The sequence below is a fragment of the Panthera leo genome, chromosome F2 (assembly GCF_018350215.1).
Source record: "Panthera leo isolate Ple1 chromosome F2, P.leo_Ple1_pat1.1, whole genome shotgun sequence".
Taxonomy (NCBI): Eukaryota; Metazoa; Chordata; class Mammalia; order Carnivora; family Felidae; genus Panthera; species Panthera leo.
In genome coordinates this window covers 70403199-70429590 of record NC_056695.1, presented here as the reverse complement: position 1 = coordinate 70429590, position 26392 = coordinate 70403199, and the positions used below count along the sequence as shown (strand labels likewise).

The following is a 26392-nucleotide window of genomic DNA, read 5'->3' as shown; positions in this document are numbered from 1 at the left end:
TTCTAGTTGACTTTAGAGCATCACGCTGGGTGTTGTGCTAACTTAGCAACTACTTACACCAAGGACCAAAAAAGCTAAACATGTCCCATTAAGATGATCATAAATGTTGGGCCACGTTCTCAAAAGCTTAGGCACAGCTAGAAGTTTAGAGAATTGGCCCCTCCAACAACAATGTCCTCCACTCCCTTCCATGCCTGCATTGTCAATACGCAAGGTGAGGCTGGGCTCCAAAGAGGTTGTCTGAGAAGCGTATGATTTTGAAGCAAAGATAGGCTACTATTCCTCAGAGCCAAGGGAGGAAGGCTTTAAAATCACCGTGCACACAATTTGGGGGTGCTTTCAAGAAGATGCTTTCATTTTCCCATGTGTTATCTGGCTAACTACACACTTCTAGAATTTTCATAGCACTACCAGAAAAGAATCAAGGGTTGGGGAGACAGGTGATCGTGGGTAACCCCATGAAGGGCACTTTGCCTCCAAACTCATTGTAGAAGGCATGACTTTTGAATCCCAAGAACGCCTGCCATCTCAAGAGTTAGCTGTGAAAGGTGAAAGAGACTGGGGGTTAATGGTGTTGTTGGGGTCACCCCAGGGGCCACCAAAGCACAGAGTATGTGGAGCTGGACACAAAGAGAGGAAAGTATCAGAGGCGATTTCTTGGCACCAGCTGTGTGTCTGCTGGGGCATGGGGCCACATCTCACAACAGGGACAGTGAACTGGAACAGAAGTTTTGGAAACCCCAAAACACTTAATTGCATCTAATAAAAAGAGAGGCATTTGTGTTTTCTGTCTCTACCTATCACCCAAACCCTCAAACTCAAATCCTCCCATGGCTTTGCATTGTACATAGGCAAGCATTTTTTAAAGTTAATAGTACATGAATAAGTCACAGGAATAAAAGGTACAGCACAGGGAATATAGTCAAGAACATGGCATGGTGATAGGTGGTAGCTACCCTGTGGTGAGCACAGCATAAGGTGTAGAATTGTTGAATCAGGATACTGTACACCTGAAGCTAATGTAACATTTGGTGCCAACGACACTCAAATAAAAAAAAAAGGTTGTACGTGCAATATGCAAACAGGGCCCAAAGATGAGATAAGGAAATGGCTGAAATTTGGAAATCTGTGACTGAACGCAATGCATGTATTTCACACACCGTAAAAGTGAAGGAGGAAATATGACTTTCGCAAGGTCACATTGCTAGTTAGTGGTAATGCCAAGTGTGGAACACAGAGCTCTTTTCTCTCAGTCCATTTCAGGACCTTCCAAAGCTGATCAGAAGAGCAGACAACAGACTAATCATGTGACATGAGGATGTGGGCATATTTATGTTCATAGCTCCTTGTACCATCTCCAAAAATAAATGGTTGCACAGAGAGAAAACACAGGGCTGTGAACCAGAGCACTGGTGTACCCACTGTAGGGTGTTATGACGGTAATTTATAATACCATTGCAATTACAGTAGAATTATGGCACGCCCAGCACCTAATAGAGCTGTGTGCATACTCTTGAGAAAGACAAATGTGCAGGCATCTCTAGCTGCAGCAATGAGATTAAATGGCTCCCATCCCCGATCCCGCCATTGATTTTTGTAGCCCTCCCATTAACATGATACTTCACATACCATCTCTCTATCATTCCTTGGAGGTGAAGACATAGTTTTAGAGCATAAATAATTAGACCCTCAAAATCTGAGGTGACAAATCTTCTACGCCTCCAATTGCCATGAATCAGGACACATAAATCAGAACCCCTTTTGAGGATATGTTTGTGGGGAGAAGGCATGTTGACAGAATGAAACTGCTTTGTGTTTCTTTCTTCCTCTCTCCTCTTTTTGCCTCCTATGCACGCTTGGCTTTGGACATGAATCTGTTAGAATAGGGTGACTATATAAATCAGGACACTTTTTGTAAAAGGGGTGTAAGAAATTTTTGTAAAAGGGGTCTAGGACAATTAGACCAAACAGGGATGGTGGCTGGCAAAAAAAGAGCACGTGTTCATCCTAGTTTGAGATCATGATGCCTTATGAGTGTTGGTCTTTGCTTTGGTGTCTCATAAAGTGTTTTTCTGTGGGTTTCTCATTGCCAAAGCGATGATACCACAAAAGGTGATCAGCTTAATACGTGCAGTGACCACCTTTTATTGAGTGCCTATTTTGTGGTCCTAAATGTTTACGATTAAGAACATTGGGCTGCGCATAACAATCTGGTACAGCTTGATCAACCACTCTGTGCCTGAGTCTTTGCTGAATATAAAGCACTCTTACACAGTAGCACTCAAAGAGGTGAGCTATTCCTACGATATGCAGAATTGTGTGTGTGTGTGTGTGTGTGTGTACACATAATGCCATCTACTCTTTCAGGAGCCTGACGGGGCAGATATCACTAAGCAAAATTTTCAGTGAAAACACTGAGATCAGCAAAGATAGGCTATTTTCCCGAGGTCACAGAACGATTACAAGTCGGAAAGCTTGTATTCGAACTCAAGTCTGTCTGACAGACTCTCACTTGTAACTATCTTACTGCTTCCTGCTGGAAGTCCTACATTAGTGTCAGTTGAACAAGAGAGAAAATTCTTTGTCTAACGCGGGCTTACACACTTACTACTTTACTCATGAAACGCCTCTTAGGTATTTTATGTATACATTTATTTATTTGTTTACTACTGACTTACGCAAACTCGTCTTGTTCCGGGAAGATTTACAGTGGTTTACTATTGTAAAATGCATACTTCTAAAAAAATATAGGTTAAGAAATCAGGGAGAGAGCAAATGACAGTAGAGAGAATAAGAGTAGAGAAAGATAAAATGAGCCAAGGATGAAGTTAGCATTCAAACGGGAACAAGCTTTCGTTGAACACATCCACTGTAGCTAATACTATGTAGGAATTGGGGATTTAGATGTAAAATTACAAGGTCTCATCTCTTCATAGACGCAGAGTCTAATGAAGGAGATACGTACGCAGACAAACAATTACAGGGCACTAAGGAAAACTGGAAAAAAGATACACAAATCCCCGTGGGACCCTGTAAGGAAGACATACTCCATTACATTTGCATCTTGCTCATGGCAGTCTGATATTTTCCCGATTTACTTATTTGTTGTCTATCTTCCCCCATTGAAGAATGTAACCTTCAAGAGATTTGCTGTCTGGTTGACAACTGTGTCTCCTCTACCTAGAATACGGCCTGCCACATCAGAGGTGCTCAGTGAAGAAGTGAATGAACGAGGCTCGTTGAGGTTAAAAAAGCATTTTATTTTGTACAGCAGGTAAATTGCAAAACAATTCCAGTTCTATCTGTCTTCCCTAGACCTTGGAGGTGACCTGTTGAGGTAGTCACATCCTACAAACTGAAACTGGCAAAGATTCAAAAACAGTGGATGGAGAATGGGTCAGGGAGTATATACCAACCCACCACCAAAAATGGGGATGGCCATTACTAAGAGTAGTACTTCTGGAAAAACCAGCGTGTCAAAGACGACTGATCCGTCCAACTTGCCACACCCAGTAGGAATCCAGTGAGGTGTGTAAATCCAACTCCCTCTGGGTCTGTCTGTATCCTTTTTACCACACCTCACTCGGGAGAGGAAATTGGGCAGGAGATCTGAGAAAATACCTGAATAAAGAGAAAGAAGGAGGTTTAGGGCACAAAGGAAGGACATAAGAAGGTGGAAAGTGAGAATACACAAATGTTTATTGATTCATTTTTTTTTAAAAAAATCATATTTCAGTAACAGAGAAAAATTGCTGTGCATTAATCAATCCAACATTGACATGCGTTGAGACAGAATGATGGCCTTAGCCTTTTGAACACTTAATACTTTTAGCTGCTTTTATTCTCTTATATTTTCTCTACTAAAGTTTTTTAAAATTTATTTTTAAGAGAGAGAGAGAGCGCACATGAGCAAGTTGGGGAGGGGCAGAGAGAGGGTGACAGACGATCTGAAGTGAGCTCTACGCTGATAGCAGTGAGCCTGATCTAGGGCTCAAAATCACAAAATGTGAGATCATGACCAGAACTGAATTCAGACACTTAACCAACTGAGCCACCCAGACGCCCACTCTTATATTTTCTTATGGAGAAATCTCACCATGTTTTTTTAGAAATCGGTTTGAGAATCAGGAAAGTGCTCTTGGTGAAGTTCTAGAAATCCCATGTGATAAGCCTATTTTTTTCCAACTGTGACAAAAAGCTGAGGCAGTAACTTTCCCTCCTCAGGGCTTTAGTTTCTGCCTGTGTCAAATGAAGAATTTGGAATCAGCCTCCCAAGGCTCTTTCTGGCTCTGTCTATATTTCCGGGGCTCTAGACAAAAACAGGAGACCGGTCGGGTCCCAACTTGGGCCTTAAATTTGGCTCATCTCTTTTGTTCTCCTCCCTAAACTTCTACTCTTATAAATTGGGCTAAAATGTAGAATACTGACATGAAGAAATTGAGGACCCTCTTTAGTGCTGTTATCTGTTCTCCTGATCTTACAGGGTCTTTGCAGAACAAATGAGTCCATGAGTAAATGAGTGAGCTGATAATTACCAATTTCAGCAATATAAAAGAATCAACTGTCCTGTTCCTAAGACTAATACTATTTTTACACAGAACTGGTGGTAGCCTGTTTCAAGACAGATTGAAAGCATTTTTCTGGAAGACAGGTTAAGACAAATGTAAAGGTAGAAAGTCTTGTCAATATATTTTTTTCCGGGCCACTCTATAATCAACTCTGCAGCTGATTAAAACAAAATAAGTTACAATTAATTGAAGTAAAATAACCTATGCTAACCTAAAATAGAAGACATGGTCTTTCTTATGTGGTTGAGAAGAAGGATTTGGGCTCAGAAAGCTAGTAAGAAGCAATGTCGTAAATAAAAAGCAAAAGGAAGGGTAGACTGGGGGCCTCCGTTTCCTCATCTATGTAAGAAAGGTCAAACTTGGCGGGAGGAGATGAGGCAGAAGCCAGGCTGAGCTCAGGTGCGTATAATGCACTTGTCCCGAGAAGCCACCTGGTGTCAGGAAACAGGGCGGCCAGGAGGTACAGTGCTGCAACACCTGTATACCTCACAAAAAAATGCAGCCCCTTGTCAGCTCCCGCTGACATTTGCCCTGCATAATTTATTTGGAACATAGGTCATTTTTTGTAAAAGATGCCAAAAATCTGTATTCTGATGTGAAAACAAAAATCTTGAGTTTTAAATGCTGATAAAGGAATGTTAATAAAGAAAAACACCTCTGGGTAGTTAAAAAAAATACCAGGCTTAGTCTAAATATGTGACAGTTCTCCATCTTTGGGCTAGATGATCTCTAATTTGTTCTACGGCTCTGGTATTCTAAGCAGTACGAGATGCACGTTGGCGTAGAAGCACTACCTGAAAACAAATCTGTAGGTCATGGGTGATGCTGAGTAGTGATAATTACAATGACATCGTTAATATCTTGTATGCACACGACAAGTAGCCACTTGCAAACGACTGTAATACCGGTTTTGTTTTATAACTTTCAAAGCAACCCTATGAGCTAAGCCAGATACTGGAGAAAGTGAAATCCAAGGGATGTGAAAGGACCGGTATAAGATTCTATGACAGGTTAATAGCAAAACCAAGACTGAGGGATGGGGTTCACTTTCCTACCAGAGTAACAAGGATAGAGCAGGGATAGTTTTCTCTGCTGATATCTGGGCATCCTTTGGACAAGGAGCACACTGTGTGAAGGATGGTGCGTGAGAGCCCCTGCCCGCTGCTTGCCAGGTTGGAGGGAAATGGGCAACAGGATTTCCCTCCTGGTGTTGCCCGTATGGGGCTCCTAGGCCTATAGAGAAACTCTGGGGTAAGACTGATTCTCCCAAGAACACAGGAAAGCCCATGGCAATGCTTGTGAAACCAGGTTTTGAGGGGCTCCCTAGCATGCGTATCAACCAGTTATGATGGATCCTGGTCATTGTGTTGGGCTAGATATCAATTCTTCAGCTGCTGGATAGTGAGAGATCCAAGAGCAGTCAGGGTGCCGGTGGTGGGCAGGTGGGATGCTCAAACCAGCAGCCATTGACCAAACAGCATAAACATATTGCAACGTGTGAGTGACCGGTAAGGCTATAGCACTGCCTCCCACCCTGGATATAAAAGACAACAAACTTTGAGTAAAAAGGCTCAAAGGAGTTAGTGACATAAGATTTCCCAGAGGAAATAGCTAGGAATTCTGTTTTGTGCATTGTATCTTGTTTTGTTTATATATTTTATTTTTTTATTGATTTTGTAGTGTTTTTTTTTTTTTTCCTGAAAGGCATCCTTCAGGTTGACAGGACGTGTGTTTCCCACAAGGAATCAGTATGGAAATATAAAGGAGCAAATCTATGAGTTCCGAGTCCTGCAAAGGATTGTGGGTAGGTTGATCACATGAGCTGGTTTGCCCCGGATGGCCCTAACATCCGGAATCTCCAGAGTGACATGACAAAATGTGTGGCTGAACCAACCCTCGGTGTTGTCTGGCCAGCCCAAAAATGTGAGGGTAACCCGGGACGAGAGGTGAGGAAAGATGGTGAAAGCATGGCTGACAGGATCATGAATAAGCGGACCGATGAACAAGACAGATGAAAGATGGAGTCCAAGACGGAAGCCGTAAGACATTATTTTGTGAAATTCCCAAGCGAGATGGCTTCTGAGGAAGTTGAAAGCAAGGGGCAAACAATGCCAATGATAATAAGAGTACCTAGCATGGAGCTGGTACCCACTAAATTCTGGGAACTTTACTAAGGGGCTAGATTATAACTGGATTCCAAGCTTCCAACAGCTCTCTGAGGTAAGCAAAGTAGCCCCGAGTGAAAGATGACAAATTCTGGGGGCTCAGAGAGGTTTCATCACTGAACAAGGGCACAGAGCATGAACGGCGTGGTGAGAGCATGGGCTTTGTGCCCAGCCCGCCTGCGCCACGTCAGCTGTAAACACATCTTTCTGTTAAGAAGAAACTTTCTAAAATTAAGATGTGGGTAACAAAGACTGGGGGGCTAGGCGTAGGAAAGCAAAGGCGACACAACTTTCCATTAATCAACACATACTGAGTTCCAGCCGTGGGCTCATAAGGTAAAAGATTCTTTAGAGAATACCAATGAAAGCATAAAACATAATTTTTCTGCCGAGGATCATCTGATCTACGGTTGGAGGGGAGGAATTGATGTCGGAGACACTTTGGCACAGTAAGAAGCATACCAAGTCCCGAGCTGGCTACCCTGAAAGCAGTTCCTAGCTTGGTCCGTGACCAGTCCCCGAGCAGAGGCAAGTTGCTTACCTATTCGGTATCCCCAGGTGCGAGCGGGAGCTGGAAATAAGTAAAACTCCCAAGACTGTGAAAATCCAATCAAATAATATAAAAGTGTTATGTATGGTATAAAAGGATGTTCTAAAAGAAGCTATCATTCGCACAGGAAGCAGGTAGAGGAAATTAGGCAAGAGACACAAATGCAACAGGGATCCACTGGAAGCTGAATTCCAAGAGTGCTATAGTTTCTTGATGGACTTCCAGTCTCCCGGTGCCTAGGTCTGCCACCTACCTCTCTTTGTGTGCTCTCTTTCTCCTTCTTTTCTTTTAATTGACAAAATTCATTTCCTTATTCCCTTTAGCTGTTTCATAGGTCATTGCTCTTTAGGGATGGAGGCTCTTTCTGCAATTCAGTTTCCTTTTCATTCAACCATGTAATAATATTTCCATATCTGGCAAGCTCCCTCCAGAAGGGGAGCCGGCAAATTGTGGCTCTCTCGGCGCTGGAGGGAAGTCACTTGCCTGGATTTAAATCCCCAATAACGTTTTTAATACTCGGCATTAACCAGGTCCATAAATATGTCTGAGATAATGACCATTCTTTCTGAATGAGCAGTGACATTCAATAAATTATGGAATTTGTGAGTTGCCTGCAATTCTATGCAAAGTGTCAAAGACAGAAACAATTGGTTGTTTGGATGTGTGAGTGTGAGAGCCTGCCCTCATATGTCTATGTGTGCTTTAATGGAACCTTCTAGAAAGGAAATATTTCATTGTCTATCTCCTTAGAAACGGTCACACCAGATGACACCAAGCACCACTTCTCATCGGTTTTATCTTCATAATGGAATAAAAGAGATTTGTTGGTTATTGTTATTAAAATTCACCTGCAACTTCACTAAGATAATAAACCCTGAAGGTCTCCTTGTCAAGATCTGCAGATTCCTTTCCTTCTTAGCCTGAAGGATCTATGTGGGGCAACACCCAAGCAGGTTGGAGGAAAGGGAAGGAAAAGTTTTGATAAAAGGGTGAATAGGGTCTTTACCAATGGAAATTAGGGAAGAAAAACCAGACATCCTCTATGAACTTTATGCAAATCAGTCACCCAGAGCTACTTGCCCTTATTAATAACAATTGCAAACTTCAGGGAGCACTCATTTCCTGCCATGGACTAAACACTTGGCAAACATTGTTTCATTTTATTCTCAGTAAATCAAGGAAGTTCAGTTATAATGCTCAAGACCATGCATCTAATAACTGAAGAGCTTGGTCAATAACTGGGTGGGTAACTCTTCTTGCTTCTTTGGTCCTCCATTAAATACTCTACCTGTCCCCAAATATAAACTGCATCCTAAAACATAAAAGAACAACTTGATGCCCGTGCATCTTAAACCTTCATTTTGTTTCTGTATTGGTTCAGATCTTGATCAACGATGACACTGGATACTGGTTATTGGACACTCAGATCTCAACATCCAAACACCTTAATGTGGCCCACCATGCAAGGCTTAGTCTGACTACTGGTGCGTCTCAAATCATAGCCTTTTCCTTTGGTAGGTTAGAACATGGCCACCAATGCATTGCAGTGCCTCCTATCGAGAGATGAAGTCATTTTCCCGATCCCTTGAATCTGCCTTGTAACTCGCTTTGAGCAGTAGAATTTGGTGGAAGTGATATTGTGTGCCTCCTGAAACACAGCCTCACGGAGCTTGCAGCTCCCTGCCTTCACTCCCTCGAATACTGTCTCCCATCGGAGAAGCACAGATGAGCCTATAAGAAACATGATCAAGCCAAGACCCAGTAGCAACTGCCAGAACAAGGTCATCCCTGACCATCCATCACCACTCCAGCCGCCAGTATGAGCAAAGCTGCAAGGCTTGTCTTGTAAGATCTGAATTTGGGGGTGATTTTTGAGGCAGCAACAGATAACGAAGACACCTCTTCACCATCCAGGCTTGGGCTCCAGCCCCCCTGGTGTTCGCTCAGTTCATGGAACATGCCACTCTCTCTTCCATCCAAAAGACTTTGACTATGTGTACCCTACTCTGGGAAAGCTCCCCGCTCCTGACTTGGCAAATAATTCACTCCTTTGCATCATTCAGGCCTCGGCTCCAAAGTCATCTCCAGAGAGAACTCTTTGCTGCCCATCTAAATACAGTAGATTTCTTATTTTCTGTATCAGCCTCCTGCCTATTTTTTTTTTCATTGCATGTATATGAATCTGCAACTAGTTTGTTAATGCCTAGTTCCCTGACACCCAAATGGAAGCTCCATGAGAGTGGGTGGGGACAATATTCGTCCTCTTCTCCATTGCATCCTAGGAGGGTGGCCGGCAGAGTCTTACTCACATTCCTGTGGATTCCATTACCATTTTTGTCCACACTTCTGCCCAAAGTGCTCATACTCAAAGCAGCCAGTATTTGCTGCTCTTTGGGGAGAGCTGCCCCCCAGGCTGCTGAAGTCCAGCTGGAGTTGTCTGCACCAAAACACAGAGAACTGAAGACTGGGAATTTGTATAGCCTTGGCCAATGACCAAGGAGTGGTCCCTTTCCTCTGATCAGGACAACTCTGAGGTATGATTTACACTGTCTACGGTGCTGACCTGAGGAAGTGAGCAAAATTTTCCTCTGTGGGACCTTTCTTGCTTATTTCCTTCATTGGGCCCATGGTCGATGCATTGTATTGATGATTGGCTGGCTTCCTTTCATTTCCTGTCTCACCTCCTCAATCCCCTGAAAGTTTTCCCAGTCATTTGCATACAAACCCTTGTGTTAGAATCTTCCTGTAGATAAGCTTCCCAAAGAGAGCGCATTTGTTGAATAAATTCATCAAAGCAAGTCTCGAGCTCCACGTATTTGCTTTTCACATGGACACCCTTACACCAAGCTCATAATCAGAATTCAGATTAAACAGCATCAGCAGCTTTTGCAACCATGTTTGTGCAATCGTTTCATGTTTTACTGAAATGTTCTCTAATGTTTTATAAAGATGAGTGAGAAATGGAAAAATGAAAGCCACTGACACTAGCAGTTAAACCGCTGGAACCCAGATAAAAACCACTTGCTGTGCTAAATGCAGGGAATCCCTGGTTGTGTCGGGATGCCTGATGGATTCAAGCTGTTCAGTCGTAAGGAACAGGTACCAAATTAAATCACATACAGGGAACTCTGGAAATAGATCATAGGACTGCATCGCAAGATGAGCCTTACTGAAGGATGTGGAGAGAGTCTTAAAAAGCATGGAAATGATAAAAATTGGCACCAAAAACCATTCCAGAATTCCAAAGGCTTCCAAAGGGAAGTTCATGGAACTGGAGAGAACTTCTCAGGGGTGGGTATGCTTTGTGCTCCCTTGTCAAGAGGAGAAATAGTTCTATAGTCAAGTCTCATATCACAAATATTTAAAGAAATCTTGCAAAATCCTATGAAAGCCATCCTCGAAGCCTCACGCTGAGTTCCCTACCCAGTCTCTTGCAAAATTACCACTAAGCCAGTCATTTCCCTACATTTTAAAGTGATTTTTTTCTCCTTACTGAATGTCACTTAAAATAATCTGAAAAAAAAAAATCAGGATTTTGAGGCAGGAAATTACATAAGAGTAGAACTATTTGCATTTAATGTTGAAGCCAATTTTAATGTTTTAAATAATCATTGCATCATCAAGAATTTTCGTCATGTTTTTTTTTGGGATTCCATGGAATATGACTCCTCCATATCACATGCAAAGTTTTGGGTTTCTTCAGTTCTAGGCATTCAGCTTTCATATGGGGTTTTTTTGGGGGGGGGAGGGGGGAATTAATGTATTATGCATGACAGAGGAAAGTTTCACAGTCTGACGGAATAATACAAATCACAGCTCTGCCACCAATTATGTAACCTCCCGGAAGTTGATCTTTCTGAGCCTCAGTGTATAATGCTTCCTATGTGGGGCTGTCATGAGGATTAAGTCAGAGAATTGAGATAAAGCACTTAGGGCATAGCCAGCATTCACTGACTATTGAGTCTCTTTCCCATGCTCCCATCACAGAACAGTTGTTTTGAGTGATTTGGCAAACAATTTGACTTGGCTTGAGGGACAAGTCTGAACTCCTTAGCATGACGCACGGGCCCCGTGTGATCTGACCTCCATGTGTTTCTCCTGGCTCATCCAACTCCTGTCCCCCTCCCCACCCCGCACTCTGCTTCTAAAGGAGCAGCCCGCCTCAAATAAGGATAACTCTCTTTCCATACAGAACTCAACGATTGCAACAACCCCGTGACATAAGTCGTCTCAGACCCATTTTAGAGGCAGGAGAAACAAAAGGCGGGGGGTGGGGGGGAAGCCACACGAAATGATTCTCCCATAACCAGATATCTAGCAAACAATAGAGTCAGCTCTGGTACCTGCATGCTAGAGACCCATCGCCTGCCCCAGGCTTAGGGTACAAGGCCCACGGGTGTTCAGTGAAACCTGAATGAACAAATGGCTCTACCCAAGGGAGTAAGCCAAGAACTGAGCAGGGATAAAAAATAGTTTGAGACCAAATAAAACCTAGAACACGGAAGAGCTTCTTACCTCCGACGGCTTTGGTTGATTCTGGAATAATAGAGGAAGTGTGCGCTGCCTTGGGGGCCGGGAGACCAGAATTCTAGTGTCTATCTGGATGACCTGCCCCTTGACACCCCTCACTCACCCAACCTAGTAACTAAGCGCAGGGGATGCGGTAGATCCAGACGCCCTCCTAGCATTAGGTGTTTGTGCTCCGTGATTCGAACAGAACAGCACCACCTCAGGAATTCGCACTCACTGTCCCTCTGCCTGTCGATGGTATGCGCCTCGTTATCATTTCTATTTCAACACCGATGTCAACGTAGAGTAGTCATTGGTAACTCAGACTCTGACATCCCGGCTTTGTGACTTCTGGTAACGCAATCTTGGATGTTACTGAACTTCTTGGTACATCTGTTTTGCCTCTCTGGCTCCTCTACAGAAAGGTGGAGGGGTTGCTGTTTAGTTGCCTAGTGCCTACAGCAGACTCGTGCATAGGAGGCATGGCCGTGAAAGGAAGAGGAAATTCGTTTTGTAGATTTTTTGCTAGCTCATGGCGCATTGTTTTATTATATATTGTTTAAAGCAATCCTAGCCAAATGTGGAGAGAGACAGAGAGAGAGAGAGAGATAAGCAGAGATAGATAAAGGCAGAGATAGGGATTGAGATCTAGGGACCCAGAGGCAGTATCTATCTCCAACCTTTGGGTCAATAATTGAGGGAACTGGTTGAGAGAAAATGACTACTCACCATCACAATTCTGTGTTCAAGTTTGATTTGGACTGACACACGGGACAATGCAATGTTTATACAAACTGTGGTTGAAAATACTGGCAGGATACAGAGGTCAAGTCCGCAGAGCACAGAAAACACCAGTAAAAACAAAAATGTGCAGTTCCAGTGCACAAAAGGACAAATATAAGGAAATGTTGGGAGTAAGATTTTGAAAGTAGTGTCTAATTTCCCTTTAATTTCCTTGATAGATAGTTGAGTTATAGGAAGCCCAGTCCAATTTGCATAAACAAAGACCCACGCTTGAAATTCACATTTCCTGATGTACGTTGTGTGAACTGATCTTCACCAGGTCAGCTGATTTATGTACCTCTTCAGCTACTGAAGACAACGAAAAAGGAGAAGAAGAGGAGAGAAAGGGAAGGGGAAAAAGAGAGAAAGATTAACCTCAGAATTAAAGCTTACAGTTTTAATGATAGCCAACACATCTGAATCTTTTGTCCTTCCCTCAAGATCAAGAAGGCCAAAATCTCCTTAGGTACAACAAACCACACATCCTCCAACAGAAGCAAATATAGGTAAGCATAAAATACGCTTCTTTCAAGGTTGGGTGTGTGTAATATTGAACTGGGTATATAGACATGTTCTAGGTAAAGACTACAAACAAAAACCAAAGTAATAGAATATGATATGATGACTCAATACTCTCTCTGTTTTCAACGCTGTGTGTGTGTGTGTGTCTAAGCTGATGGATAAATGGAACCTCCTATTTGGTGAGTTGAATAAAAATCTCATACCTCTCCATTTTCAGAGACTATAGAACCATAGAACAAACAAAGCCATCCTTTTAATAATAGAGAACTGAGGTCCAAAGAGCTCTGTCTTCAGAGTGGAAGACACTGGACTTCAGCAGTGGTTTCTGCTCCTCTTTGTACTACAGAGCCATTGCTGAAAGGGGCTGCACATTCTCGGTGCGTCCAGGTGAGGCTATGTGATCACATCAATCAACAGAGAGGACAAGCCCTGAATGTCGCCTCCACCATCTTGGATTAAGAGGCAGCTGTGCCTTCTCCAGTCTCCCTTCCCCCATTTTCTGACCGGAGACAGAGGATTCCGAGGCCCTTGAGGATGGTGATTCCACAAGACACAAAAAGCCTGTGTCACTGAATCATCAAGTGGAAAACACCCACCCCTAACTAGGAATACCCATACTGATACCCTGGTTGTATCTTCCTCCTCTATTTCCCAAGATTCAGCATCTTGCCATACTCCCCAGTAAGCATGGAATATATATTTGTTGATTGAAAACTCAGCACTTACCTCACCTGTAAATGGGAATAAGAATCTTTTAAAGACTTGAAATCAAGATACCGAATCATACAATTTTGTGAGTTCTTTACGCTCTGAAGTCTAAAATCTCTGGTCCAATAAATCCTCCAGATCCTTCTGCTTTGGTGTTTTCCAGTTTATCTTTGGCTCCAATTTTGTAAAATTCCATTCCTGTGATTCCCCCCACCCCCATATCTATCTATATTTTGTGTTGTGTAAACTATCTGGTCCTGGTTGGAGGTGGGGAAGAACATACTTCTCTTTGATTTGCCAAGGCAGATCAGAGCAGCTAATATTTATTAAGGAGTTGATAAGAAAGAACATTCTGCTAAGCAAATTGCATGATTAAGTCCAGGCTCTCTGCTAAGCAAATTACATGCAGTGGCTCACTTTTTCAACACCCTATTATCCCCATTTCATAGGTAAGAAAACATAATTAGAGAGATTAAGCGATTTGTCCAATGTCACATACTTAGTAAACAGTACACTTGGGATAAGAACAGAGGTTCATCTGATTTAAAACCTGAGTTTTAATCTCCAGGCTCTGCCACCTGGTTGCAAGCAACAGACAAACTCCAGCTCACCTAAGCAAAAAAAAAAAAAAAAAAAAAAAAAAAAAAAAAAAAAAAAAAAATATATATATATATATATATATATATGAAGGATTGAAGATGAGTGTAAGGGTTAAAAAAAATCACAGAGAACTAAAAAGGAGCAGGCAGGGATCAAAGAAGCTCTTTCGAGCCCAGGAAGGAAAAACTAACAAACAGCCTTTTCTTTGGGGAGGGCTCTGGGACCAAGAGGCATCTGTTTTCAGCATTTGTGTTGCTCTGCTCCAGAATCAAATTCCATGCCAAGCCTCCAGCCTCACTCACAACCCCTGTCTGCTCCTTGGCCAGAAGAGAGGGCCACTATGAGGGTAGCCCCACCAAAACTGTAGTCAGCGGGATGAGGTAGCCCCCAAAGAAGAATAAGGGTGCTATCGCTAGAAAGAGGGGGACTGGACCTGGAGAGGCGAAACAAGGGATGTGTGGTTGCAGCACAGTGCAAATCCCCAATCTACGAGAAGCTACCGTGCCCACATAATGCCCAGATTTCCAACCCCTCACCAGGCTCAGCAAAGCCCGAAGTCGATCTTTCCTTTCTTGAGTAGGGTTGGTTCCGGCTTGATTTGGTTCAAATTGTGTTCTCCCATTCATTAGCTATGTCTCTTTGGAAATTTACTACACCTCTTAAAGTCCCAGTTTCTCCATCAATAATAACAAAAAAAAAGTCTGGTACCACCTGTCTACCTAGCGTCCGGGGCCGTTGTGAGGATTCGAGTTAATAACACGTGAAGGGCTTTCGGCCCGGTGCCTTGCACGTTGAAAGAACTCATAAAGTATTAGCTATTACTAATACCACTGTCATCAGACATAGGACGCAGGTCCAGTCTTTCCTCTGAACACAGAACACCTACTGGCAAAACTCATGGCTGTCAAATGCCAGTCCGTGATCGAGCAACTCACCAATCTGCAACAGAATCTGGCATCAAGGTGCCCTTTATGAATTCGCGATAAGATATAGCAGTTGCTCGGGTTTTTTTTTTTTTTTAATGTTGTTATATATTCTCTAATCGCTAAACTAAAGTGGTGCCATCCCTATGTCTGCCCGTCCGTTGTTTCCACAATTTTACTCATCCGTGGATCTCAGGATCTGAGAACACCCGGCACACCTCCCTTGACCAGCATCGTCTCCGGATGCTCCTGCATGACGTCACTTGCATTAAAGGAGTCCTTCGCTCCCTGTTCCTTGCTCTCCGGCACCTACTTGCTTTAGTTTTCCTTGTAAAGTTATACATTTATTTGTCCATCTGTTTATTGTCTGTCTTCCCTCTTAGAATGTAAGTTGCACAACATCGGGCACATTTTTGTTTTTCGTTCATCTCTGTATTCTCAGGTGTCAGCACACTCCTTGGCACGTGTACGTATGCTATTTCCTCCAAAAACCTAAAACAGACCAAGAAAATGAAACAAACAACCAAACTTGAAAAAAGACTCTAGATTAAATGATGTGGATGAAGAAAGAAGGGTCCTCCTTTTAGAGCCGGAGAGAGCTCCCATGAATACACGCTTCCAGGGCCCTCGGAGCCTCCCTTCTTGCCTCTGCAGACTGATACGAGGGTCCTCCGGAGCTTTAGTGAGAAAATTGAAGCCAAGCTTCTGTAGATGATACCGTCCGTGCAATTGCTGGTATCTCTGGCCCCGGCTTGACTTTGGTATTGTTCCAAAGTGTTCGTCCAAGTGTGATGTCCTACCCCCTGTGACCCTACCCCCTGTGAGGTGGTGAGCACATCCTATACTCCTCATGCACTCACTGCTGCTGCAAGCACAACCTGAAGCAGAGGTCACCTCCCGAGCACGGAGCAGGCCATGCCCATCACAGGAGTCCAGAAAGACGCGAGGTCTACATGGCAGGAACCGGGCCTGCCTCGCCCCCCGCTGAGCCTTGAACCAACCGCAGTGTCTGGCCCACAGGGGGTGCCCCACATCATCTGCTGAACAAATGAATCTGACTGGCTGGCAGTGGGCAAGAACAGGCAAGCCCTGACGACAAGAACATGACTTAGCGGTCCTAAAATCACATGGGAACTGAGGAGCTAAAGAGAAGGAGGAGAGCTCCGGAGAGGAAATGTGCTGGGCTCTGCACAGGCAACATGAGCAAAGATCTTGCTAGATCCACCCCTAAGACTCTTTGAATTCCTTGTCTGTGTAAGTTCTTGGATGTCGATCCAGAGAGAAAAATACTTCTCATGCCTTTCATACTCATCTCTTAGACTGTTCATAGCAGTCAAAACTCCAGAATGACTAGGGAGAGACGGTCTCGGTAAGTTTAGAAAGTGAGAAAAAAGGAAGGAATAAGGGAAAGAGGGAAGGAAGGAAGAAAAGAGGAAGAGAAGAAGGGGGTGTGAGAGGGGAACGGAGACTCTAGTTCTATCCAGTTGGTCCTGTAAGGTCAGTTTGTCCCTTTTGACCTGGGAATCAACTGTGGGGAGGAGATACAAAGATGATAGATAGATGATATAGATGAGAGGAAGAGAGAGACAGAGAGAGAGAGATGGGTGGATGGATGGGTGGTTAGAAGTTTACATAGGTAGGTAGATAAATGATAGATAGACAAAAAAAGATGATAGATGATGATGATGATGATAGATAGATAGATAGATAGATAGACAGATAGACAAGAGAGGTAGATAAGAAATGGATGGATGGAAGATTAGATAAGTAGGTAGATAGATAGATAGATAGATAGATAGATATAGAGAGATAGATAGATAGAGGTTTTTTCAAGGCTTTAGGCATGAAGATGTTCTTGTTGGCATTAATCAAAAGAGCAAACAATCCAAATTACCAACATATTTTGCTGAGGGAGGTGAAATTGTGGTAGATCTCCTCTGCAGCATTGTGGAGAGAGATTTAAATGATGCATCTGAGGATTTACAGCAACATTTTTAAAAAGAGGCTTATCATGTTACATTTTTATTTTATTTTTTTAAAATCATTGTAACAGCTTTGCTGAGATAAAGTTCACATGCAATCAAGTCACGCTTTAAGGTATGAAATTCCACGATTTTAGTATACTCGCAGAATTGTACAAGCTCACCACAACCAGTTTTTAGAACCTATACAAACCCTCCCCCCAAAATGCCTTACCTTACTCACCAGCAGACAATTCCCATTTTTCCTAATCCCTAAGGCCCAGGAAACACTCATTCTTTTTTCTATTTCTATGGATTTACCCATTTTGAACATTTCATAAAAGTGGAATAATGCAATATGTGACCTTTTGTATGTGGCTTTTTTACTTAGCATTATGTTTTCGAGGTCCATCCTTGTTTTAGCATCGATCCCCCATTTCTTTTTTTATTGCTGAATAATATTCCATTGTGTAGATATAGCTTGTTAACCCATAGACTACATTTGACAAATATTTGGGTTGTTCCCACTCTTTTGGCTATTATGAACAATGCTATTATCAACATTCCTGTATAAGCTTTTCTGTGGACATATGCTTTCATTTCTTTTGGGTGTATGTCTGGGAGTGAAATTATTGGGTCACATGGTAACTCTCTGTGTCACCATTTGAACACTTGCAAAGCTTTGTCGCAAAATGACTATACCGTTTTACATTCCCACCAGCGGCGTGTGATGATTCCAAATGTTCCACATCCTATCATGTTACATTTAAAAAAATTTTTTTAATGTTTATTTATTTTTGACAGAGAGAGAGAGAGACAGAACATCAGGCAGGGGGTAGGCGGGGCAGAGAGAGAGGGAGACACAGAATCTGAAACAGGCTCCAGGCTCTGAGCTGTCAGCACGGAGCCTGACGAGGGGCTCGAACTCACAGACTGTGAGATCATGACCTGAGCCGAAGTCGGACACTTAACCCACTGAGCCACCCAGGCGCCCCTCATGTTACGTTTTTATCATTTGCTCTCTGCCTCCCTCTGTGATGCTCAGGCCCAGTTGCCGTGGGTTTTCTTTAGACTTCAGATTTAATGTGAATGAGGGGAAAGGTTGAGTGGCTGTTAGGGATTAAAAAATCTGGCCTTAATTTCTACTGATACAACTCACTTTTAATTAACAGCAGGGGAAAAAAAGGAAAGAAAAAAAGCTGTGTCATCAATCCATCCAGATGTCAGTTGCCATTTAGCTGTGAACACTTACTTTTTACTGCACCGAAAACTCCCAAGATGTATTTTGACATTATTTACCCTCCTTTGTAATTAGAGTTAGCAAGACCGGCATCTTTTAACATGAGGGTGTTCTTTGAATACCTGCCACCATTTTGGATGGGAAACCTGTAATTATAACTTTTACTGTATTATGCTGCTAAGTTTATTTTAGATGAAAAAAAATCCTTTGGCTCTTTGGTCATGGTCACTGGAAACAAAGAATGTATGAGGCAATGAAGACGAAAGAAGAAAAGCCTGGGCGCCCCACATTCTTTGATGATGCAAATTTAGTGTGTTCAAGGCTCTGCTACTTACAAGTAACCAGCTGTAGTGGGTTGAATGGTACCCCCCCCCAAAAGAAGTGCCCATGTCTTAACCCCTGGAATCTATGAATGTGACTTTCTCTGGAAAAAGGGGTCTTAAATATCACAAGTTGAGATCATCCTGGACTATCTGATCAGCCTTATAGTCAACGACATGTGTCCCTATAAGAGACATCCATTGGGCAGACACAGGGGGAAGAGGAGAAGGCATGTGAAAATAGAGGCAGGGGCTAGAATTAAGCAGGCCACAGCCAGTGAGCACCTGGAGCCCCCAGAATCTGGAGGCACCACGGAAGGATCCTTCCCTAGAGCCTTTGAGGCAAGCCCTGATTTCAGACTTCTGGCATCCAGAGCAGAAATACAGATTGTGGCAATTTGTCAAGGAAGCCCTAGGAAGCTAACACACCAGCTGTGTGGTCTTGACACGATTACGTCACCTTCCTAAGCCATTTTCGCCTCATCTGTTAGGTAAGGACAGTAACACCCACCTGTAGGGGTGTAATGGGGATTAAACCTAACATGATTCAGACAGCCTGGTGCTCAGTAGGTACTCAATAAACGGTAGTTGTGGTTATTACACTGCTGTTATTATTATTATCAATTTCACAAAACTTGAAGGGAAGCAATAATCAGAGACCCAAGAAGGCTTTAAGACTCTGCTTTTGTTCTGTTTTGCTTTTTCCCCCTCAAGATATGTTATGAAAGACCGGCCTATTTTTAATGCAGTTTTCGAACTACTGAAGGTTTGCGTTCAAGGAGTTCTTTCAGTGACCTCACCCTATGCTGAGATCCATGATAAATGCTAAGCTGAGTAAATATTAAACCAAAGAAAGTGGTCAAGGAAGCAGGTTATAATTAAGCGGGTGTTACAGTCTATTAACCCTCTTTATAGGAAAAAAACAATGGTCTTTCCATGAAAGAAACCCAACTTGAACCACAGGCTGGAAAATCTTAAGAGAATGGAGTTCATTTGATTAGCCAGTCATGTTTCTCCTCTCAATAAAGCCTGGCCAAATTCAGACAAATGGACTCCCAATTTCAGGGAGAAACCCAACGTCTCTCTTTTTCTGGCTTTCGTGCCCTCTCCAGGCATTCACTCATCTTTTCTATGACAACTAGGATTACCCTCCCTCAGTCACTACCATCTGTCTTTACTGCTCTCGTTTCTACTACCGCTGTCCTAGTTCGGCACCTCCTCAGTCTTCCCTGGATGACAGCTGCTGTCCCCTCACTGATTTTACTCTTCCCTCTGTGCACCCCTATAGACCATTTGCATCCAGCAGCCTGAATGAATGAACTTGTAAAAGCATAAATTACTCCACGCCAACTTAAAGCCCCCCCCAGCAGCTTCCCATCTCCCTCAGAACAGAACCTAAGCATCTTGCCCTGGACTCTGAAAGCCTAACATGTCCTCTTTCCCTAGGTTCTGTCACACTGACCTCCTTTCTGCTCCCCAAACTCACCAACCTCATTCCCTCCTTTGGGACTCTCCTTCCAGCAGCCTCTCTGCTTTACAAGGCAGCCCCTTTCCTTTCTTATGAATGGCCCGTCCTTGACTCTCACATCTCTCTTGCATGTTACCTCCTCAGAAAGGCTGTCTTTGACCACCAACCACTCTCAATTCCACCACCTTGTCTGACTTTTTTCTTAGTGTTTATCTGAATAGGCATGCTTATGAATTTGCTCACTTGGTTTCTATCCCCCTCGTTAGAATATAAACTTCTTTCAAGCAGGAACTTGGGCTATCTTGGTCACTGCTCTGTCCCCACCGCCTAGGATAGTGCCTGGCTCATCAAAGGTGACCATAAATATCTATCAAGTGTTCAATGATTATTGACTTAGAGCAGTGGCTCTCAAATGGGAGTGATTTTGCCCCCAGAGGATATTTTCAGGGTCAGGATATGATACTTGACTTTGGAAGGGTGGGTCCACAATGTACACAGAACACTTGGATATGACACACACTCTAACCAGGACTATATGAAAGATTTACCAGAGGGGAGACTTTTCCCAAAACTTTCATTACCATACCTACATACCACCTGTTCTACGATGTATACCATATTGGTTCTCTAAATCAGCTTTAATCTAAATACGTTTCTTTTTAAGCTTTGACCTCGCTGGTTTTATGAGATTGTATTCTTTTCTACCAATTCACTTTTTAAAATGGCTTTATGGGAATGCGATTCACGTGCCATACAATTCGCCCATCGAAGGTGTACAAATGAATGGCTTTTAACATATTCCTAGATATGTGCGACCATTACCACAGGCCAGTTGAGAACATTTTAATCAGTACTAAGCATTTAAAAATGTTTATCTACCCGCTCCCCGCGGGCATCTTGCTGACCAGCAATGATAGAAGTTACCTCCCTTTTGGACACTGCTTGACATCCAGTCTTTGGGGTACAGAGCAAGATAGGGGTAGTTGGGCTTCTCCTGATGTACATGGCCTACGGTTTGGGAAGATGGATATGGGTGAGGAAGGGTTAAGTCCTAAGGAGCAACAATATAGGGCTTTGTGGTTTGTGGAGAAGCCTGAGGTCAGGAAAGGAGCCAAGAGTGAAGTCTCTGGTTTGAGGTCTCCAGTGCACAGATTATGGTGAGAACGTGTTGGGAAGCATCAGAGATTAGGACCCAGGTATAAAAGCAGACTTTCTCCAAGGGGGTTGTCAATTACAGGAAGATGCCTACAGCAGCAGGGAGCAGCCTCCCAGCTCAGTCCCACCCTGCCTGGCCAGGCTTCTGGATTCAGGGTCCATCCTGGTCCTCTGACTACACTCCTCCACTCCCAACATCCTGCAGCAAGGTGCTGGGCAGAGAGCAATGCCACATTCTCTAGGAGACCAAGACTCTGGTCCTAGCTGCCCCCCCCCCCCATCACCCCAGGGTCACCTCCTGAGGGTCCAGCCAGATCTGTTTACAAAGACCCTGACAGCTCCATTCAGGCTACCAAAAATTTTACAAGACAAAAATAGTACACTCAACCTTTCGATGTGGAAGTCTGAGAGAAATGGCATGATTTGATTTTTACATGGGCATCGTTTCGATGGAAAAGGACGTCTGCTGAGAGATCAAGCCCTCTCTGCGTTGTAGGAGGCAGGGAGATAAGCATCACATAAATACAGACTTGGCACGTGGAGCTTTCATGTCGGTTCTTCTGACACCAGACAGTCTGTTGCCATGGAAATTGTTCCATCACTTCACAAATACAGCCTCCCTTCCAGAAGTGCAGAACGGCCTAGCACGTCTGCATTTGGGGATCAGACTTGAAGGCTATCGTTCTGCCCCACGCGGGGCACACCTCTCGCATCTCTCACTCTGTCTTCTGACCTCACGATGAAGGATTTGGCCGCATTAGCGTGATACGGTTAAAGGGTAGTTTCCCCTTTACTGACAAAGCGCCTCCAGGAGTCTTTCCTCCTCTCGGCTAGCGAGCGGATGCATGGTGCCTCGTTGGCCTTAAAGAATCCAGCCCCAGCTAAGGGTCTGTTCGGCCCGCTTCTGGGTCTGGGGGAAGGTGCTCTTGAGATATTTCGTGTGACTGGCTGCAAAGAAGGCGTTTGGTTGTCTCCTAAAAATATCCCTTTGATAAGACATCAGGCGAGTCTGCTGGCTCCCAGGCAGTGCTCAGGGTGTCAGAGAACACACAGAGATGGCTCAGGCCAGCATTCCTGTCGGTGTATTTACGCACTGGTCATAGTAACACAGGCTGTAGCCTAGGCTTCCAGTTAGCAAAGCACTATCTATGTGTTATTTCACTAGGTCTCAGAAGTTCCCCGAGGGAAGATAATGCCACGATTAGTAGCACTCACCCAGGGAGCCTGGGAAAAGTCAAACAGATGTCTTTTGACTCCAAATCCCTTGCTTAGAGCCCATCCCACACCCTCAGAGAAACACGGTGCCTGGCAGAAAAGGATCAGAGCCAGACAAAAGTACAGCCAGGTTGTCAATGAGGGATGTAAATGAGGAGGGAGAGAAAAATCCCATGTTTTAGGGGAAGTCAGAACGACTTCATGGAGGAGGCAGTATTGGATGAACTAGATGTTTGAAAGTGGGAATCGGGAGTGAGACTCCTCCTCAGCCAGAATGCTTACAGATTTCCCCGAGGCTGGCCTCCCTGATAACGAGTAGGGAAGAAGTTGGTCTTAAACGCTTTCCACATCCTTTGTATCCGTGCTTTGCGTTTATACGGTAAGGGTTAAAGGAGTTCACCCAATAAAGCACTTAGTACTGTACCCAGTGTGAAATGTGGTTAACGTGTTACCTGTAGGACCGATCTCTGATTCTGACTAACAAAGACATCGATGATCACTGAATTTTTTGCCATACTTGTCAATGTTTATTTCAGAAGAAAAAAAAATAAGCTTAGGAAAGGAGTAAGTGGCCTTCTATCTGTTGTGACCTAGATCTTAACAAATACTGTTGTAAGTGCTTTACTCCTGGGTTGGCAAATGGCCTTTATAAGGTCGAGGCAGTGAGCTGGTTCATAGAAACGTGCGTAGCCTATGTAGATGACAAGCTTCTTCCACCCCCAGCCATAAACTCAGGGGCAAGGGCAAACGCTTTTTGGCTGTCACAGAGCTCAGGCACGTTGCTCTTTAATTCGTGCCAACAAACTCCGTGAGTACTTCAGGGCCTGTATTACGGCTTCAGTACAGAACAAGTCCTACCTACAGCATTCCTAGGACATGACAAGGTTCCAAGATGAAAAGTTTCCTCTAGGTCACCAAGGGCGAAGGGGAGGGCTTTGTGCCTCATAAATAAGATACAGGCGTCACATTGATTTGCCTTGAGCTATCACTTCCCTTTTGGAACATGATGAGAATAGAAAAGCAATGCCGGTTAAGACACAAAGACACACACACCCACACACCCACACACCCACAGTGAATGTGAACCAAGTACACATCGACACAATCACAGCTGCAGGATAAAGGGCCGTGAGCAACACAGACATCAGCGGTCGATGGGGTTACTAGCCTCCAGACACAGGACACCCCTGTCCTCAAAGGCTGCGGAGAAGACATTCGTAGGTTAAACCCCTTGAGGCATAAAACAGGCTCCTCACCATCTGGTTTCCTCTCAGATTTAGCAAAACAGAAGCATCATCACAGCTGGACTTCTTAGAAAAGTCCTGACGGCATCACCCAGTAACAGCTAGCGATGAAGGAGAAGAAACATCAGAAAATTACACTACTCTACAGTCTGTGTGGCAAGAAGGCACTCCCATCTCAGGATCCCTTCGGGGAGTCGCTGTGATAGGAGATTTGGCTTTCAGAGGGGGCGTGGACACGCTGACTCTTTTCAAACACCCTAACTCATATTCAGACGTAGTCTAGTCTGGCGGTTAAGCCCTCAGGCTCTCAGACCATACTGCCTGGGTTTGAATGCTGGGTCTGAATTTAAATACTGTGTGATTCGGGGCAAATCACTCACCCTCTCTGAGCTTCATTTCCCTCATCCACAGAAAAAGCTTACCACGAGGATTAAATGAATCAATCAAATAAAGCACTTGTTACGAAGTGAACGTACCAAAAGCATCACCTACGATTGTTTAAGCTCTTTTTAGGAAGTCGGGGGATTGAGTAATATATTCTAAGGCATTTCCATCAGGAAAAAAAAAAAAAGATACATTTAAATATCCTTGTTTGGTTTTGCGTTATGTAAAGGAATAAGCACTGCTTAGGTAGGAAATTAGTTGTTTGACTGAATAAACAAATAATAATTAGGACATGCTTAATATGTGCCAGGCGGTGCTCTGAGCCTGGGCGTATAGCTGGGGGAAAAAAACAAAACTAAAAAACAAACAGAAAGATACACATCTCTGTTCTCATGAAGCGTACAGAGTTGGAGAGAAACACGCAATAAGCAAGATAAATAAGGGACATGGGGGGCGTGTCAGAGAGTGTTAAGGACCACAGAGAAAAGACGTTGCAAGATATCTCCTGCATGCCATCATGTTATCATCAGTCAACTCTACTGATCACCCGTAGACGGTCAGGCCTGTCCCGTTCTTGTAAACAGAAATATATCTCCGAGTTAGGTGAAATAAACAAGACAATATGGGAAATGTGTACACCTCCTATTTGTAACACGGGCCCAATATTGTTTGAGTCACCTGAGGTTGTGCCCAGAAAGGTGGAACTGTCCAGCAATCCTTGGCCTGTCCCCCTTCCATCTCCCTATAGATACAGTTGCCCCTTTTAGACTACTGTGTTCTTTGGGGATCACCTCTTATTTTTTCCTCTGAAGCCGGACAGAAGCCTCCTATTTCTGAGGGCAGCACAGGTATTTCATCTGCACTGAATCAGCCTGCAGTGGTCCAGTCGTGTTGTATTTGCCTCTTGCAGTCCCTGTGGTCCAGTGTCGGCTGGCCCAGAGTATGCTCTGAACTATAGAGCTACCCATCAACTCTCCCCCAGAATGCAAGACGGGGGCTGGGGATGGTGGGGTGAAGGGATGGAGTGGGGATGTCAGCAGCCCTGAGCTCTAGTAAGAGATGTTTAAATAGTGACGAGAATAGGTATGCGACAATGAAGATTAACCTCTGAAGACCCGAGGTCAGGTATTTGTTCGGAAAACACTAACTGAGCACCTTCTGTCCACCTGGCATTTTGCAAGGGCACTGGGTACACGGCGGTGAAAAGACAGAGGTGTCACCTAGCTTCCTGGAGCTTTCAGATGAAAGCAAGATGGCACACACACTGTCACAACCATATTCAACGGCTGAACAGGTTGAATGAACCCTTCAGAAAGCCCTCCGTTGAGCCTCATTTGGCCCCATGGAAATAAATATCATCATCTCCACCTTAAATGAAGAAACTGACATCCGAGACTAAATAAGGAAAGTCAGAAAGGAAGGAGACCACCTAAGACACCGTTATGACGGGAAATTGACAGCTCAAGGTATTTTTATAATAAAAGGACTGACCTCCCAGCTCCTCTCAAGCTGAGGAAATACGGCACTTCAAAAACCAGGCAGGTGAGTGTCTCTTGGGTGGTGCCTATCACACGCTTGCCTGCGCCCCTCGTAACCATGCCTCGCAAAAAATTGAAGAAATCAAGGACTTTCTGCTCACGGCCAGGGGAAAGGATGCCAAGTCCATCAAGACCAAGGAAAAATAAGGATAATGCAAAGCTTAAAGTCCGATGCAGCAGATACCTTTCCACTTCGGTCATCACAGACAAAGAGAAGGCAGAGAAACTGAAGCGGTCCCTGCCCCCAGGTTTGGCAGTAAAGGAGCTGAAATGAACCTGGCACACTAATTGGAACTGTATTAAAATTTTAAAAATTCTTAAAAAAAAGAAAGAAAGAAAGAAAGAAAGGGGGGAAAAACAGGCAAAAGATGAAATTTCATCTGTACATAACTTAATGTGGAAACAGTACATTCCCCAGGCAGGTTGATGTGGGGGAGGGGTGTGAGAATCAGCAAACCCACCCAACCTCCCCAGGCCAAACCTCCCTAGTGCATCCCCGACTGTGGGGCGCGAACAGTAAAGGAACCCAATTACCAATA

General features: G+C 43.9%; 1 pseudogene; it reads left to right on the top strand.

Annotated features, from left to right (window-relative positions):
- Nucleotides 1–10343: 10343 nt before the first annotated feature.
- Nucleotides 10344–26170, top strand: LOC122210608 (annotated as a pseudogene).
- Nucleotides 26171–26392: the final 222 nt, after the last annotated feature.